This window comes from Rhinoderma darwinii, chromosome 2 (assembly GCF_050947455.1).
Source record: "Rhinoderma darwinii isolate aRhiDar2 chromosome 2, aRhiDar2.hap1, whole genome shotgun sequence".
NCBI lineage: Eukaryota > Metazoa > Chordata > Amphibia > Anura > Rhinodermatidae > Rhinoderma > Rhinoderma darwinii.
Window position 1 is genome coordinate 352,575,226 of NC_134688.1, and position 15,046 is coordinate 352,590,271.

Genomic DNA, 15,046 nt, shown 5'->3' on the forward strand with positions numbered 1-15,046 from the left:
CAGCGTCATACAATTCTCTTTACAACGCCCAGTTGGTAAAAAAGTAAAAACACGCCCAGTTGTCTATTAAGAAAGTCATTAGAATAAATCTAAAACTGTGCATAACTTGCTCAAAATTGATCGTTTTTTAAAATAAAAATCACTGTCATCTACATTACAGCGCCGATCACATTATGTAGGAGATAGGGCACTTATAATCTGGTGACAGTCTCTTTAACGTCAGTCACACGGCTGCATACAAATCAATGTATTTCTACGGAACTATTCACACGACTGTAGGGCAAGTCCTATTTTTGCACGTTTTCACGGATCTCTCAATAGACTCAAATCTATGAGGGCTCTAAAAATGGGTCCTGCACGAATGCAAATCCGCAGTGAAAAATGATTTGACACACATTTGTGTGAATAAAACCTTATATAGCTAATTGCATAATAAATGTAACAAATATAAAATACTTTAACACAAGCAAATACATAAGAATGAATAGGACCACAGACATTCATTCATAAGCACATTAATGCAGAACATAGGCCACAAGAGGTTTCTGCGGCAAGACGCTGACTGACCCAGTAAGTCCTTGCTTTATGCCAGAAGACACCACAGGCTAAATACACAGGCCAACACTAGAAGTCTGTCGCAGACACACTTTAGTGTAAGCGGAGCTATAATGAAACATATTGGGATTAGAAGTAAAGAAAAAAGGAAAATTTCAACAACAAATTTTGGAAACGAAAAAATTAAGCAGAATACACAACAGATGTGGAATATATTGCACATAAGGCCACTTACAGATTGGGTTTACTCACCCTAGGTACTAATTCCTTAGGATCTTTTGTCACAATTTTCAGAAGAAAAATAAAATACGATTTGAGTGCGGTGTGAAAAGCATCATCTTCAAATTAGGCACCAACACACTGGACATATTCCATAAATACACAGGGAACAGAACACAGATTATGCCCATTCACAATCCATACCGCCTTTAAGGCAAATCGTGCACACCCATAATGCATCACAGGACAATAATACGCTGGCTTTTAGCTAGACTAACGTCCATAGCATTACCTTCCAACACAAAGAATCCATTACAGAGAGATAGATTTACCATACACTAGAAATATCATTCATGACGGTCGAGAAACTGCAGTGCTAAAACATTAGAACAGATTATTTTTTATTAGATCTCTTAATAATTTTCTTGAGTAAATTTTAATTTTGCACATTTGAATCTGCACCTTTTAATCTTATGCCAAGCTTTGACTATTTATTTCATAATAAATATGACAATAACCCAGTAAAATTCTTCTACTCCAAACTTAATCTGACTAAGGCCTTATTCACATAAACGTGTCAATTCGGCCGTGAAAAATTGCAGTTTTTCACGGCCGATATGTATCCGTGCTGGACCAGTTTTCACAGATCCCTCATAGACTTGAGTCTATTGTGGAATCCGTGAAAACGAGCAGAAATAGGACTTGTCCTATTTTTTACGGGCCGTTCACAAGGTCTGCAAAAAAACAAACAAACGGCCGTGCAATGGCCCCATAAGAACATTGATTTTTATGCAGCCGTGCGATGGCCATTAAAAAAAAAAAAACGGATGTAACAAACACACGAACGGTGAAAACAGCCAACATTCTCAGCCATTCATTGCTCACAGGATCAGATTAATTTTTATGTTTATACATTGGGTGAGGTGAAAGACTAAGGGTCCGTTCACACAGACTTTTTTGCCGCTGATTTTGACGCGGAAACTGAGAAAAGAAAAACGGCAGTGTGAACTACGCCTTAAAGAGGATCTGTCACTAGTTTATTAATTCCCTATCTCCTAACTAATCGAATAGGCGGTATGATGTGGATAACTACAGTCTGATTTGTTTTCAAAAACTTGTATTATTTGAAAAGTTATGAGCATTTTTCTAAATATGCTAATGTGGCTCTAATAGCCAAATGGGAGGTAACTCTTTCTTTTCACTCTGGGCGGTATAATGTTTTCTGTATGACGCTGTCCAATCAGAATACAGCTTCTCCCCCTTCCCTGCCCAGCAACATAGAGTGCTCATATAGTATACAGCTTCCATTCCCGACCGTGTTTTCAACTGGTGATATCTCCGGTTGTGTCACAGATAGAACTGCGATCCTGGTGTCATATGAAAGATTAGAATCTCCTCTTTCATATGCCACTGTTCTAGGTGGTCCACAGCCGGAGATATGGCTATTTGTAATGATTCCCCTTCCATCCAGCTTTAGTCTCTTACACTGTGTGAAGCAGCTTCATGCTGATAGGACAGAGTCAGAGGCTGAGAGGTAGCTCCACCTCAGGAGAATCGCTGCTATTACCCCCCACTTGTCCAGTATAGGCTCATTCACATATTTAGAAAAAAGCTCATAACTTAAAATAATAAACGTTTTGGGACACACTGGCATTATCAATGTGACAGCGCCTATTAGATTAGTTAGAAGATAGAGCATTACTAAACTAGTGACAGATCCTCTAAGCTCAAATAGAGGAATAAGAGTGGAGATCATATACATGAGAGCAATACAATTATGTCTTTACTTATGTCTATTTAGATAAGGAAATGATCATTCTAATCGCGGAAGATCCCTAGCGTTGTATACAAATAGTAAAAAAAATTAACGCTGGATGGATTGTCACACAAGTAGGATATATTCTAGAACAGCTAAAACTAGGTCACGTAGCACGTACAGAGAACTCAACATTGCAATTTTCTTAGAACATTAAAAATACTGTATTTGCCCTATGAACGATTTTGATCATATATTCGGCGCGAACACAGGATAAGTTGAAAGACAACAATTTACATGTTACAATTCAAGAAAACAATATCATTATGTGTGGACAATGGATCTTCACTAATGACAAACATTCTGTTTATAGTCTTGTATAATAAGAACGGGCAATCACTCAAATTATTTGCTAGATGTAACTGGCCCTTTAAATGTAGCCTTATCTATTTGACCGAATTCCAACTGTTAAAGCATTTGTATAAACAGATAAAAAAAATTCTATTATATTCTTAGAATAAATTAAAAAAAATACAAAATAATTATTTCTTGCCTGCCTGATTTAAGATAAAAGACCATTTATATCACAAAAACAAAACATCTGTCTTTAAAATGATCAGACTGCATACATCTAAAATGCAATATTTACTTGCTAAGAATAAACATTTCATCACACCCCTTCCCCCGTATTCCCAAGGTACCTTCTCGTGAACCGCCCAGCATCTCCCTAATGACCTCCAATGGAGGAGGAGGAGGGGGGTTACCCATCTATAGTGGAAGAAGCACAAGTTAAGACAGAGAAGGGGGGGGGGTTTAGACTGTGTGATCACAACCCCCTCCTCATCCTGATGCTTGTGTCCTGCACCTGCTGCCCATGATCTACAGACGAATCAAGCGGAAAATTCATCACAATGTCTGGGGGAATGTTTATTTCTGTAAGGAAGTTTCCCACCATAAGCAGAGACGGAAATGTACAGCGCCACTCAGACCTCGTACTCTGCACTGGGACTGTGTGTAGATGTGGCCTAGTACTGACAGATGAAAATGTAAACACTTCACCTCCTCCTTCAACCACCACTTCAGCATCTCAAGGTAGTTCTAGGCTTGAGACATCGGTCCTACGCCAGTTTGAGACTGAAGCTTGCCGGATACAACAAATTTATTAAGGACCTGTTCACATAAGCGTTCGGTATCCGTCCTTTCAACGGAAAGGCGAACGGAAACCATAATTTCCGATTGCATTACCATTGATTTCGATGGTAATGCTTCTGTTGCTAATGGTTTCCGTTCCGTAAGGTTTCTGGTTTTTTTTGACGGAATCAATAGCGCAGTCGATTGACTGGTTCAGGGACAGCTGGTCCTGTATGTCAAAGACACGCAGGATCCACCTATAATCTATTAGGCTGGGTTCACACGACCATGTTACGTCCGTAATGTACGGAACGTATTTCGGCCGGAAGACCCGGACCGAACACAGTGCAGGGAGCCGGGCTCCTAGCATCATAGTGATGTACGATACTAGGAGTCCCTGCCTCGCTGCAGGACAACTGTCCCATACTGTAATCATGATTACAGTACGGGACAGTAGTTCCACGCAGAGGCAGGGACTCCTAGCATCGTACATCACTATGATGCTAGAAGCCCGGCTCCCTGCACTGTGTTCGGTCCGGGTCTTCCGGCCGAAATACGTTCCGTACATTACGGACGTAACATGGTTGTGTGAACCCAGCCTTATACCCAAGTCCATAACTTAGATGTGATAGTTTATAGGTGGATCCTGCATGTTAGAGACATGCAGGACCCGCTGTCACTGAAGCAGTCAGGTCCACGGGTCTGACGGATTGATTGAATAGCGCTAGATACAGTTGCTCTGTATAGAGAATACAGAGCAGCTGTATCTAAAAAATTAAAAATTATTTTTTATTAAAACTTATTTACAAATTTACACAAAACAGTGATACACCTTTTTATTAAAAAGAAAAAGGTTTCCCTTTCAAAGGTGTACATAGCCTTCCAGAATATGTATGCAAAATATAATCTCATTACTTGCTATCAGCTCATCAATTGAATAGAAACTGTGATACTACTAGATATAAGGCCCATTGGTGTTATTTGTAGTTTAACAGGCTGCATTCTTAGGCTGTTTACACAGCTTTTATGGTCTCCGCTTGACGTATACGGCAGAAAAAGCTCCCGATGTATGCGTTAAACAGAGGCTCTGACAGATACCTACAATGGCATCCGTTACCCATAGGCTATAATGGCTTCCTTCAAACGTATACGTCATGAAAAGCTAATGAGAAGCTCAATTTGTATACGTTTAAAGGATGAATGTGATGGATGCCATACAGTACTATCCACCGCCCATAGGCTTCCATGTAAAAAGAAAAACAAAAAAAGCATTCTGATGTATGGAATAGGGTAGTCTACCATGCTTTTTTTTTTTATTGCTTTTTTTTTTGCAATATACGAACATATACAGGCCCGACAAAAGGCAAAAAGACACTCTTTTGGCCTCCGTCGCACTAATGTAACCCTATGGGCACCTATTAGGGAATTCTGAGTAATTAGAAAAGGTCTTCAGTTCAAGACCTTCATCTCTTGGCTAGAGTATAAAGTTACTACAGTGAGTGTCTCTTGCTCTGGAGGCCTCGGCCTGTCCTGCATTAGAAAACCCTTTGATTTGAATGGGCACTGTGTAATGTTTAATATCCTCTGATGTGGCGCTGCAGACACACTGACCAATAACCGTCAGGTTTCCCCACAGATTACAGCCGATCGCTGTGGGTCCCATCAGTGGGACACTTCGTGATTAGCTTATTGTCAAGAAACCCTTCTCAGAAGCAGGGATTGTCCAAAATGGACAACACCATTAAGACCTCACAGGATTTTAGTTCAATTTTTTTAAAAAAAATTATAAATAAAAAGATATTCAATAAGAAGACATAAGTGGAAAACAACGAAAAATTTAGGTGCCAGGAGCCAAATTACTATTCCCAGGTGTATATTGGCTACCTAGCTGGAACCCAGGTACACAATGGTACTCTGGTTGTACCATTAAAAAACTGTAGCGCTATTGAAAGTAGTAAAACGTTACTCTCAAATTTGCACCTTTCAAAGCCGTGGAGCACAATCTTTTCTGGTACGAGGGCCACATTTTGAGAATACATCATTCCCAAGGTGAGAAGGGTATTCCCATCTATTTATGGCATAGTGACAGTAGATGTCAAAAATATCGGATACGTGGGGGCTCGACTTTTGGGAAGGTGGTCATGCGTTTCAACTAGCCAGCCACACAGTGCACCAGTATTTACATGTTCCTGCTTTCATGCTGCACACTTCTCTTCTCTGTGTCATGGAAGATACATGTGAGCGGTCACAAAAGCCGTTCACATGTATCTTCCTGCACTGATATCTATGAGCAGTGCAGGGTAGAGAACGGCGCTGCCGTTTAATGACAGCACAGTTCCCTGCATGGGAAGATCGCATATTTTTAGGCTACATTCACGCGAGCGTGACAGATTTACGCGCGTAAAATCCACACGTAAATCTGGTCAGTGTGCATTGCGTTATTGCATCTGTGCTTTGCGAGTGGCATGTGTTTTTCATGCGCTCGCAAAGCACATTTTTTTTTTCATGGAATTGATGAGCAAATCACGCACAGCACACAAACGTGCATCCGTGTGCTGTGCGAGATTTTCATGCACCGATTTACTTCAATGGGCTCGTAGGTGCGTTAAAAATGTACCAATATAGGACATGGTGAGTTTCACGCAACGGACTCTCGCTGCGTGAAAACTCATGCATGTGTGAATGGCCCAATTGAAATCAATGGGTCAGTGTGCTGTGCGTAATTTTCACGCACAGCACACAGACAAGTTTTAGGGTATGTGCACACACACTAATTACGTCCCGGACCGAACACAGTGCAAGGAGCCGGGCTCCTAGCATCATACTTATGTACGACGCTAGAAGTCCCTGCCTTGCTGCAGGACAACTGTCCCGTAGTATAATCATGTTTACAGTACGGGACAGTTGTCCTGCAGCGAGGCAGGGACTTCTAGCATCGTACATAAGTATGATGCTAGGAGCCCGGCTCCCTGCACTGTGTTCGGTCCGGGACTTGCGGCCGAAATACGTCCGTCAATTACGGACGTAATTAGTGTGTGTGCACATACCCTTACACTCTTCTGAATGAGCCATTAGGCTGTTAAAAAATTAAAAAAAAAACCTTGTAAAAATGCGCTTTGTAAAAAAGAAGTTGGATGTAACTTCTTAAAACATTTTTCAAGATATTTTTCCATTGACAATACAAAAAACGCTTTGAAAATAAGACTCAAAATACGCTCCAAAAACGCCTGGATTCAGAGGTTGTTTTCTCTTGAAATCTGCCTCGTACTTTTCAGTCTGAACATATGCTGTGTGAACATCGCAAAAGGGTGCGCTTGCACGTGGCGTACCTGCATTGTATTTCCGCAGTGTTAACCTACACTGCGGAAAATGTTACGACGTATGCCTATGGGACAAATATTCCACAACGCAAGAACAAAAGACATCTGTCTGCGTTGCAGAACTTTTCCCATAGGCATACATTGTAGTTTCCACAGCGTATTTGTACGCTGTTGAAATACAAAACAAGTACGTCACGTGTGAGCACACCCTAACCGTACAAATTTTTAGTTCTCTTGCGGGGATCTGTGAAATACCCGATTCGGAAATATTATTAGCCTCAGAGATTCCCATGATGTCATCTCAAAATCTAGATGTAAAAACTATCCGGCGATCTTGATAAGAAAAGCAACGTAAGGCTCCATGCACAGGAACGTGCTTTTGCAGCCGCAATTCCCCCGAAAATCCACAGGTGAATTGAGGTCCCATTCATTTCTATGGGCCCATACACACTACATTGGTTTCCACGGTCCATGCATTGCCGCAGAGCCTGGACCGCAAAAAGAATGGACACGTCTTATTATGCCCGTGTATGTCCAGGGTCATAGAAAATAATGCAGGCGACCATGTGCATGGCCCACGATTTGTGGGCAGCTCGCAGGTGACACTGCGCTGCCGGCCGACCCATAAATCACGGCTGTGCACATGGCTACGGTCGTGTGCATGAGACCTAAAAGGTAGTTTTTTGCAGGATTTTTTTTCAGTCTGGAATTTTGATCTGCCTGCACGCCGTTTGCCGCGCTTTTTGCCCACGGCCATTGAGCGTCGTGGCCAAAAAACGCAGCAAAATATGCTTTCTCTGCCTCCCATTGATGTCACTGGGAGGTCAGAGACGTAAACACCCGAACATAAAGCATGTCGCTTCTTTTTCCCGCGAGACGGTTTTTCCGCTCGTGGGAAAAAACCGTCTCCGCCTCCCATTGAAATCAATGGGAGGCATTTTCGGCCGTTTTTTGTCACGTTTTCCGCGTAAAAAAAACCTCTGTGTGAACTGGCCCTAAAGAGCACTCCAACAATAAGGACCAAATAACCACTCCGGAAAGAACATAAATGGCAATTTTACAAGTCTATTTCATAATATTACAGCACGTACTACCCATAAATGTATTATAGACATGAAACTAACCAATCCCATTGTTCATAAGAATATACTTTGATTAAGATTTCAAGTATTACAACATTTTTAGTCAAACAAGCAGGTGAACTAGGGGACAAGTATGTTACTCAAGAATTCTCACTGCCAAAAATGAGTTACAGATTAATCCTAGATTGTTGTTTTTTTTTTTAAATAAACACTTTAACTTTATTGAGATTATTTTTATTCTTATTTGTATTTTTGTATACTGTATTTCCGACTCACTACACTTTTTTTTTCCTGATCTGCTGTGATATAATCCAGAGTGGTAAGAAAACAGAAAGAGTTCAATCAACATACCAACAGAAATAATACTGGTTAGTAAAAAGGTACAAAGCTATGGAAACCTTTGAAGACTTTTTTTTTTACTAAAACAATGTATAACATTATTTGTAGGACACATAGAAGCTGTATCTCAAAAAGGATTTTTTTTTTTAATAAAAACAAATTACAAAGTTGCACTAAACACTATAAGGGCGGGTTCACACATGGCGGATTTTCACTTAAATTCCGCTGCGGACACTCCGCAGCGTTAATCCGCAGCGGAGCCGTTTCTCCATTGACTTTCACTTTAATTTCGCAGTGTTCGTTTACACGATGCGTACAATTCCGCTGCGGAGCATAGGCTGCGGAGCGGAATGTGGTGTCCGCAGCATGCTCTGTCTGTTGCGGAGCAGTGGCGGACTGGTTGCGGACTCATGGCGGAATTTCTCCATTGACTTCAATGGAGATTCTAAGTTCCGCAATGAAGTCCGCAGCTGTCATGCACATGTTATGTGTGGTGCGGAGCGTATTGGTTTTTTAACATGACATTTCTTCATTCTGGCTGGACCTATGTATTTCTAGGTCTACAGCCAGACTGAGGAAGTCAATGGGGCTCCCGTAATGACGGGAGCGTTGCTAGGAGACGTCAGTAAATAGTCACTGTCCAGGGTGCTGAAAGAGTTAAGCGATCGGCAGTAACTGTTTCTGCACCCGGGACAGTGACTACCGATCCCAATATACATGTATCTGTAAAAAAACATATAAGTTCATACTTACCGAGAACTCCCTGTTTCTGTCTCCAGTCCGGCCTCCCAGGATGACGTTTCAGTGGAAGTGACGGCTGCAGCCAATCACAGGCCAAGCACAGGCTGCAGCGGTCACATGGACTGGCGCGTCATCCAGGGAGGTCGGGCTGGATGCCGAAGGAGGGACGCGTCATCAAGACAACGGGCGGTAAGTATGAATTTCTTTTACTTTCACTAGGGAAAGTGCTGTCCCTTCTCTCTATCCTGCACTGATAGGGAGAAGGGAAGCACTTTTCCTGCAGTCCGCAGCGGCCAGTCCGCATCAATTTTCTGCACATTTTGTGCAGATCCGCAGCCGTAATCCGCAACCCGGATTAGGTGCGGCATTGATGCGGACAGTTGCGGAGGAATTCCGCCATGTGTGGTCATGCCCTTATACATTGCATTAGTAAAAACAAAAAGTTTTCTATAGTCTTTAAGGTAAATTTTACATGGGTAGATTTTCTGCCTGGTAGAAAAGCACCAAACGTCAATACAGCATGTGGATCGGCAATCGTTTGCTCCATTTAAACGGCGCAATGATTAGAATGTATGGAGACGGTAGTGATTGTTCATCCCCATCTCCGTCAGGGTGTATTTTTTGCACTGTATAAAAGATCCAATTAGCCGACAAACGAGTATTTGCTCGTTTGTCGGCTGACCGCTGCTATGTTTACACAGAGAAATTATCAGGTATGAGCGCTCGTTCGCCAGACCATAGGCCCATGTAAAAGGGTTTTTAAGCTCTTTTCACAAACAATTTGAGCCTTCCGTCAGAGGTCTATGCCAGGAGGATTTTCCAACGTATACGTCTGATGGAAGGCTGTGACGTATGCGACTGCATAGGCATACAGTGGCATATGTCTCTAATAGCTTCCCACTGTATAAAAAAAAAAAATGTATACCGTGCGGTATATGTTTTTTTTTTTTACCGTGTCCTTCTGTATAGAATACCGTAATCTGCAACGCTATATGGCAAAGGAAATAGTATGCCGACACATACTGGCCTGGCGTATGCCAAAAGGACACACCGAGTTGAATAGGGGCTTATGCATATGCCAATTGTTACTCACAAATGGTAAGAAAACAGAGCCTAAAGCTGCTCTCCACAACGCTTGAAATCCATATACATGCTCATCCCCATACATTACTAATCATTGCTCCTTGTGAAGGAAGCAAACGAGAGCCGATCAACAAGCTGTCCTCGTTGATTGGAGCTCATTTCCCTGCCCATATTGGCCAGTGTGAAAGGACCCTTAGGCCTCATGCATACGACCGTAGCCATGTGCACTGCCCGTGCGGAGTGTCATCCACAATTCACGGGCCGTGCACACATTGATTTCAATGTGCCCGGACCGTAAATGCGGCCCATAAAATAACTTGTCCTATTGTTTTTGCGGTCCGGGCCAAACCACGCTCGTGTGCATGGGCCCATAGAAATGGATGGGTTCGTAATTCATCCACATTTTTGCGGATACAAAAATACGTTTGTGTGCATGAGGCCTTTGGCTATGTATACACTAACTTCAGAATACCACAAGTAGCATTGAGACTGATGGCAAAGAAGGAAAACACGTTAACAAATATAATTTCTACTTATGTAAAGACTGAAGAAAAATGCAAATAAAGTCTTGTGTTCCACACCTACACGAGTGAATAACACGCAAAAAAGCACGAAAAGCCCACACACAACACTCATCATTCCCCAGTGGGAGATCTGTTGAAAGTAAACTACAACTTGCCATTAACGCCATCAATATGAGCTAATTTTTAAAACACATAAAACTAATATGAATGGAAAGCGAATATTAACCACAGAACAGCCTCACATAGCAGAACAGGCATTCATAGAGCTTGGAAAATTCAATACGTAATTAATTAGTAACAGCACAACCAACCTATGAAAATTGCTAAAATAACCAGTAAGGAAAACTAGAAGGAGAAAAGATCAAACAAATGACAATGCATAGCCTCATGTAATAAAAAGCATTCTGGATTTTCTGTTATGCGGACTTAAAACGATGGCTTCAAGGGGTTGTCCCACTTATAATTATGGATGACACAGAGTAGAGTGTCAAGCTCGAGACTTTCCCTCTGTTAGCCAGAGCGTAGAAAGCTATTTGGGTTATTGGATATCTCCTTTTCTTTTTTTTGGCTATAACAAGCCTTCTGGAGAAGTCACCAATGTTCTACCTAAGACAATGGACTATACATTCATGGAAAAAATATTACCTTTGAGATACTTAAAAAAATATATCAATCATACATATTATAAAAAAGCATATTCAATGGCTCCATTTTCTTTTCTCTGTTCTATTAGATTTTTATTGCAAGAATAGTGTAGTCTTCAGAAAAAAACAAAACGGAAACCAGACAGACCCAACGGGATCCATCAGGATCAGTTTGTAAAAAAGAATCTGCTAATACAGGTCATGGCTCCATTAAGAACAGAAGACAAGATGTCAGGGTCAAAGGCAAGAACGAAAGCCAGCCATACAAAAGAAGATGGAACGCCAGCACTGAAAGTTGGTGAACCATATGCCCATCTCCAAAATAGCTACATGCCATAAGTAGGAGTCTTGAATTTTATTATGAGTAACATAAATTATTTTCTAACTTGGTAGATAATGTTATAGTGATATTGAGCACTTCATATGTTTAAGTTGGGAATTAAGCTTATATGTGGTCGACTGTACACTCAGTAGGACTATTAAGTAAAAATTTCCCCTCAACAAAAAAAAAAAAAAAAAAAAAAAAAAGAGAAAAGTAGTAAGGACTTATTTACACGAACGGGTATCAAATCGGCCGTGAAAAAAAGCAATTTTCAAGGCCGATATGCACCTGAGATCCCTCGTAGAATTGAGTCTATCGAGCGATCCGTGAAAACGGGCAAACATAGGACATGGCCTATTTTTTCACGGGGCCGTTCACATGGTGCGTTAAAAATAAAAAATGAAAAAATGGCCGTGTGAATAGCCCTATAGAAGTGAATTGATTTTACTGCGGCCGTGTGACAGCCGTTAAAAAAACATCCGTCACACGGCCGATTATCCCATTCGTGTGAATAAGCCCTAATAATCATTATGGACTACTGCAGGAAATACTATAAATGTTATTGGTTACTTTATTACCTCAACAAAATCTCAAAAGTCTGAGGACTAAGGCCTCATGCACACGAACGTATTTTTTTCCTCCCGTAAATACAGGTCCTTGGTCACACGTATTCTACCCGTATTGCACCAGTATTTACGAACCTGTGCCCGTAAATACGGGTCCGGTGTCACCAGTATTTCACCCGTATTTATGGGCACGCTTTCGCTGCAAAATTGCACTGCACTAAATCGGCAGGCCTTCTCTCTATTAGTGCAGGATAGAGATCAGGGCCCTTTCCGCAGTAAAAGAAATTCATACTTACCCGGCCGTTGTCTTGGTGACGCGTCCCTCTTTCGACATCTAGCCAGACCTCCCTGGATGACGCAGCAGTCCATGTGACCGCTGCAGCCTGTGATTGGCCAGACTGGAGGAAGAAGCAGGGAGTTCTGGGTAAGTATGAACGTCTTTTTTTTTACAAGTTGATCTATATGTTTTTGGAGCCGTTTTCTCATAGACTCCAAAGAAAACAGCTCCAAAAACGGCCGTAAAAAACGCTGCGAAAAACGCCGCGAAAAAGGCGAGTTGCTCAAAAAACTTTTGAAAATCAGGAGCTGCTTTCCCTTGAAAACAGCTCCGTATTTTCAGACGTTTTTTGCTCAGTGTGTGAACATACCCTAATAATTAACGGTGGCTTTTAAATCAATAAAATTCCTAAAGAGCATAGATCTGAGATGCAATGATATTCTATGGCAGGAAGAAAAGAAACACTATTTAGTAACATGCATATTCAATTTAGGAAGGAAATAGACAAGTTTCTTGACTTAAATGGAACACATAATCAGGGTTCTTATTATATATTATTGCTTTGATATACAATGAATTGCACTGTATAAAAAGCCAGGTGAATGGGAATTCTCTGGAACAATTTCTGAGAAGAAGTTTGCTCACTCCAGGATAGAAATCTACTACAGGATTCACAGACATGCAGTGTAAATGCCTAGGATGGACCATGCATGTGACAAGTACAAAACCAAAGACAGCGGCTTATTACAGGTATGCTCAATCCTGGCCAGTAAATGAGTAGGGCCCCATGCACACGGCCGTCCCCGTAATAAACGGCCCGCTATTGCGGACACAGCTGGCCGTGGACAGCCACCCGCATTTGTGGGTCATGCTTCCATATAAAGTATGGGAGCATGGTCCGTGAAAAGCAAAAGATAGGACATGTCCGATCTTTTGCGGCGGCTTTCTATGGCCCGGACACCTTCCCGTAAATAAACGGGAAGGTGTCCGTGAACAATAGTAGTGAATGGGTCCATGATTGTGGACCGTAATTTACGGTCCGCAAGTACAGACGATTTTTATGGTCGTGTGCATGGCGCTCATTCCCGATCATTGCCCTATGTTAACAGGGCAGCGATCAGCAGATGAATAAGCAAACGCACGCTCATCAGCCGATCGTATCGTTTTAAATGTGTAAAATATTATAGTTGTCGGCAGCACATCTCCCTGTGTAAAGAGGGAGCCATGCTGCCGACATGATAGAAATGTATGGGGACGAGTGATCGGAGTAACGATCGCTCGTCCCCATACTAGCTCCTTGTGAAAGGAGAAAACGAGTGGCGATCAATGAGCGGTCTCGTTGATCGGCGCTCAATGCACCAGCCAAACTTGGCCGCTGTAAAAATACCTTAAAAGCTGTCCGATTTCATACTTTATTGAACATTTCATTATAAATACTTTCTCAGTGGAAACGCCCTTTAATTCAGCATCCAAGAGTCTAAACATTCCAGGTTATCAAATGGTGTGCGGTCTAAAACAAGAGAGTCTTCTGTTTGGTTACCCATGTTCAGTTCCAGAACTTAGACCGTTCTGAATAAAGTATAAAAACACACTAGTACCTGATGACATTCACAAGTTCTGAGTTTGTATATCCAAAGGGTGTGTTTACATCAGCATCGGGATTCTGTTCACGGGTTCCGTCGAAGGAACCGATGAACGGAAAGCCAAACGGAAACCATAGCTTCCGTTTGCATTACCATTGATTTTAATGGTAATGTTTCCATTGCAATTGATTTCTGTTCCATAAGGTTTCCATTTTTTTCACAGAAACAATAACGTAGTCGACTATGCTATTGTTTCCGCAAAAAAAAGCAAACCTTATGAAACGGAAACCAATTGCAACGGAAGCATTACCACCTAGATCAAATGGAAGCTATGGTTTTCGTTTGGCTTTCCGTTCATCCAGTGGAAAGGTCGCGCAAAACCCATAAACAGAAGCCCAACGCTGATGTGAACAGGCCCAAAGCTGTGTTTCTCCTAGATAAAAGACCTCACAATTTATAGCAGATAGAAACACTATCCAGGAATTGAATTTCCACAGATAGATAAGATACAAAAAGTTTTACTTTCCAAACAAACGTATCTTCTTATGTGATCGTTTATATCCCTGATATCTAATGTCTGTCTGGTGTTTTTTTTATCTTCTGTGAGTCAAAGATAAGAATTCAGAGTTCTCATCAATGATAATTATACTTTGTTTATATATCATCCAGTGAAACCGACCTTTGACCAGGGACATCATCCGCCCCCACTGGGCTGTGAGAGTCCTCATTGTGTAATCTGAAGGACCTCAGGTAGAGAGAATCAGTGGAGTAGTCCATAGCAACCGATCACTTTCCCACCTGCCTTAAACAAATGAAAACCTAAATCTGTATTATTTGCTGTAATTCGTAACTTGTTTGCTATGGGTTCTGTTCCACCTTGTTTTGTTTAAACATAAAAAAAGAC

General features: G+C 41.5%; 1 protein-coding gene across 1 annotated transcript in view; it reads right to left on the reverse strand.

The window, feature by feature from the left end:
• PIK3C2B (phosphatidylinositol-4-phosphate 3-kinase catalytic subunit type 2 beta) overlaps window positions 1-15,046 on the reverse strand; it is a 98,051-nt gene that overhangs the window by 76,114 nt on the left and 6,891 nt on the right. The gene's annotated exons all lie outside the window — the stretch shown is intronic.